Source organism: Mercurialis annua, linkage group LG4 (genome assembly GCF_937616625.2).
Source record: "Mercurialis annua linkage group LG4, ddMerAnnu1.2, whole genome shotgun sequence".
In the NCBI taxonomy this organism is placed as follows: Eukaryota; Viridiplantae; Streptophyta; class Magnoliopsida; order Malpighiales; family Euphorbiaceae; genus Mercurialis; species Mercurialis annua.
The window spans coordinates 10,763,997-10,768,858 of NC_065573.1; the positions used below are offsets into that span (position 1 = coordinate 10,763,997).

At 33.3% G+C, this 4,862-nt stretch overlaps 1 long non-coding RNA gene across 1 annotated transcript; it reads right to left on the bottom strand.

Annotated features, from left to right (window-relative positions):
* Positions 1–3,085: 3,085 nt before the first annotated feature.
* On the bottom strand, positions 3,086–4,172 carry LOC126678797 (uncharacterized). The gene is made up of 2 exons (XR_007640726.2): positions 3,696–4,172; positions 3,086–3,300 (listed from the first exon to the last, which is right to left on the bottom strand). It is a non-coding gene; the product is annotated as an uncharacterized LOC126678797 (long non-coding RNA).
* Between the last annotated feature and the right edge of the window lie 690 nt (positions 4,173–4,862).

Below are 4,862 nucleotides of genomic sequence, written 5' to 3' on the forward strand. Positions count from 1 at the left end.
AAATAAATTTATATTGAAAATATCATCGCTCGCATAATATTCTATTTGAGTATACCAAAATGTTTAAACAAAATCGAACATGTAAAAACCAAATTTCTATTAAAATCACAATATATACACACACGTGGAGCATAACCAAATCCTCTAATCCAACAACTCTCAAATCACAACTCGGAAGTTAGCACGTAAACCTTCCAATCTGACCTCAAAATCCTATCATACTTATTACAACAATAACTCGAGTGCAACCTTATATCCAATACTACTTCCTACAAAACACAAAATTATGATACTACAGACCAATAAATCATAATGTAATCGTCCTCAATTCAGCACCATCATCACAGAGTATTTGTCTAGCTACCTTTCGGTAAAATTTCAAACCATTTGAAATTCATCAACTTTATAAATACATTTATCCTAAGGTGACTCGCGAGTTCGTTTTAAAATATTTTTCTCAAAAACACTTTATTGCCAAAATCTACTTTACATAATTGTGCGCCAGGGTGATGACACCTCTCATCCCCAAAGAGTTGCATCCAACTCTAATCTTTTCAATGCATATGATGCATGTACTATTATGCATGGACCAATTATTTATTTTCTTTTTATTTATTGAACATACTCTGTGCTCAATGCAATTCCCTATTCGTGACATACAAAAATGCATGTTCATGGTATGTCTGGGCACAATTACGTGATAAAAACATTTCAAATACTCTAACAAATTTTGCCTCAAAATATTTCTCAAACCCCATTATTGCAATTCACTAAATCATACAATACTATAATCACAATTCAAACCGATAACTACTATAAAATCTCTTATAAGACAATAAACTCCCAATAAGCTTAAACTTAAGTCAAGGGAAAATAATACATCGCATACGTTTTTACAAAACAAACCACCAATTCCCGCATCGCATCATCCAATCTTGACGAAAAACACCAGTGTACTAATACACCAATCTATCTCTTCGAATAAGAATTTCCAACCTCCTTGTTCAGGATAATCAAAAACTACCGAGGAAACATTTTTTTCATCTTACTCATATCAAAACCCTAAGACTTCGATCCACAAAACAACACACTAAACCCACCGTAACCCGAAACTGAAACTAAAGCAATACAGGGTCTAAACGTAGGTCCTACTCACAATTAAAAACCAACATCGAGGTTAAGCCAAACAAACACCTGATAGCAACGACCTCATGTGCTATCCGCACAATGAGACAAACAAGATAAAACAACTAACATAGAAAATTTAGCCAATATACGAAGCATACTAACACGAAACAACACAAAAAAGATGTGATTTCCACCTAATCATAAATCACCCAAGCATGCCTTAACCCGTATTTAACCCAAACATCTTGCCATATAACAAATCATAAATATTGTAGGCAACTAACATGCTATCAAAAGAAACGAGCATGCAACATCCAATTGATCATTATATATCTACCGACATGGTATACAAAACCCATATAACCTAATTAGATCTCAAATCTTAAAATAAAACATGCCATAGCATACTCAGAATCGTAAAAAAAATATCAACATGTAATAAATCATCGATCAAGAGTACGTATTAAAATTCATTCTGAAATATAAAATCACCCACAAAAGGTTTCAAGTCTAACTGAGCCCCACAGTTTAAAACAAATTGATTTTCGGAAAACTTCCTTCTATAAACCAATTAATTAAAATTTTCCAGTGTATCTTAATCCACAAAACCATCGAGTTAGCCGAGTCATTACAACTACCAATCTCAATTTCCAAATTTGGGTGACCCAAGTTAAACTCGAAATAATCTTTTATAAAACGTATCCAAAACATTTGTAAATCCGGAAAACTTTTTAATAAAAACACAATCTTTTCAAAATAAGAGCTCAAGCAACCCAAGTATCAAAAATCATCTCAAAAATTTAAGTGAGAAAATATTTGATCTCAAACAATCATTCTGTAAGCACCTAAGCAAGCGAAACATAGTTACTAAACATATGATCAAACGACGCTTCAAACGTCGACATACCACAACATGGTAAAATAACATCCAAAAATATTAATTTTTCAATACGGTGGGAAAATCTCATAAATAATATTATTTTGTAAACAATCGTTTGTCAACACCAAGTCAAACGTAAGATTCTAAGATACGAAAAATTCTTTTTACTTGAAAAGAAATAAAAAATCACACACATATGTTTTTAAAACCAGAGTTCTCTTCCAATTCTCGTGTCAAAACACAAATCAAATCAAAATAATTTTTTCAATAAAACCAACGCGTGACCAAACGACGTGTAGCCACAACACATGCTTAAAGATTTATCACAAAATTCTTTAAAAACCACATAAGGCCAACGCATAACGTATCATAGTACGTGCCAACCTATTTAGCACCCAAGAAACACAGCCAAAACAAATGTACTCACCAACGAGGTGAAAGCAACCCAAATATAATCAAAATCATCCAAGGTGTAAAAGCCAACAACTAATCACTCAAAGTAAACATCATATATGGCACAACAGCCAACAAAGCATCACCCGAAGTAAACACCATATAAGGCACAACAGCCAACCAAAAATCATCCAAAGTATATCTCATATATGGCACAACGGTCAACAGATCACCCAATGTTTAAGCAATAAACTTTATAAAGTAAAGCATCAGTAACACATAAGACCGACCCTCGACATTCCTATAGATGAAGGTAGAAAATTTTGAAAACAAAAGATGATGTTTCAAAAGACAAGACTTGAATCCTAATTCCGCAGTAGATCCTATGACATGACAAAAAAAACACTTAACATGCCTCAAAGCGATAAACACATAACATGCAATTATTTGGCCTTAGTTCGAAACTAAAGCTCTGATACCAACTTTGTCACGACCCAATTTCATGGATCGCGACCGGCGCTAGGGTATGGGTAATGTTCGTACCAAAACCCGTAGCAAGCCTCGCGGATAACCTTATATACAAATAAACCTGCAAGAAAACCACTGCTCGGGGGCAACCGAGACTCCAACCTAAGTCTAATAGTTTATACAACAGTTCTAATATCATAACTTGATAATAATCCGAAACTGTGAATCATGCCTCAAATATAATAATCCAATGTAACATGCCAAAGTATAATAATATAAAAGTCGTACCACCACGACAAACCAAAGTATAATAATCAAACACTATACTAGTTCTACTGCGGTCTAAGAGTTTAAAACAACAGACTAGTTTTATTGACATAAAAACCTCCAAAAATCAAGAATCGGAGTGGACCAGCTTTCAAATCATAAACCTGGAAAATTTGGGAAAACAACGGGGTCAGATATACTGAGATGAGTTCGCAATACTATTTACATTTATTAAGTTTAAAACCCTTAAATCAAAATCTTTTATACTAATATAATATGATTATGGAAAACAGTATTGAAATGATCCCAGCGTAAGTATGACATAGCATACTGATAAACCCAGAGTGGACGGGAACATATCCTCGTCATATACCAGCGTAAGCAAGACTTTAGTCTGCCGATCCCAGAGTACTTACCGGTGCACACAGTCTCGATACAAGCCTATCGAGCAGCTCGTTTCAATCCAGATCCATAATCCGTAAAAACAGTTCAAAAGCATTTATAATATTAAAATACGATGCGGTACTTAATAAAGTGGTAAATAGCACTACAAACTCACTGCTTGCTTATCCACGTGAAATCTTGGCAAACAGCTAACCCTGCGTAGACTCCGAAGCACGAGCATCCGACGGGTCTAAAACAATGTATAAGTTAAAATCCATACAACCCCTAACTCTAAGAATACTAGACACCACATAGGACTAGCATCTTGAACACAACCAAAGTACAACCCAAGTAAGGTAAACATCTATGTATCAAACAAACCAAAGAATTCATATCATTCACTTTAAACAATTTATGCAAGTTAGCTTAGATGAGTTCGTATCCATAAAAACAAAACCGAAGTCCTTTTCATAACTTAAATAGTTCTTTTAAACCAAAGAGTTTCCCAGAGTAGTGTGTTAGCCTTAATTGCAGTATAGCTCAACACAACATGTCGGGCGACACAAGTCTAACCCGACCCAACCATAAGCCAAAGTGAAAACCAGAGTTTAAAACCAATCCTTAAATAAAACCAAAGTCATTTGAAAATAAGAACTCAATCCATAACTTAACAATGCCAACCTTAAAAGCAATAAATCATATAGCTTGCCAACATTTGACAAGTTTCACCCAAGGTATACATCACTTAAAAATGCCACCTTAAATTCAATTAATAGGATTTAAAAACCTTTTAAAGATTTAAACTCAAATCTAAAATATTAATTTAGATAGCCATATCACCTTTGTAAAATTCACCATAACTTATATACCATAACAACCACTGATTTTTAAAACGACCCAAGGTAACTATCATTTTATAAATGTCCAAAATAGTTTATAAATTGTATTTCCAGCCATTAACAATTTGATCAAAATCAAAATTAAGCTAAAGCACTCAAATAATCAAATTTGGCAATTTTGCCGAAAATTGGCTAAACTAGCCAAACGATTCAAAACCAACAATCGATGAACCAAAATATGTTACTACTGATTCAAAAACATCAAAACATCATATAGAAAATATTAGATCAGTAGATATAGCATTTGAAAACCATTTTGCAATCGTTGCGTTTAACTTTCGTAGAATTGTCAATTTCGCAAATCGCAGAGATTTTACAACACAAACCAATTTCAATTCTCATTTACAAATAAAAACTTTTTATATCAGTAGCTATTGATATAAGAACACTTAATAATCAATCAATTTGGATTCAACCATTTAAATAATTCATTAAACGAATCC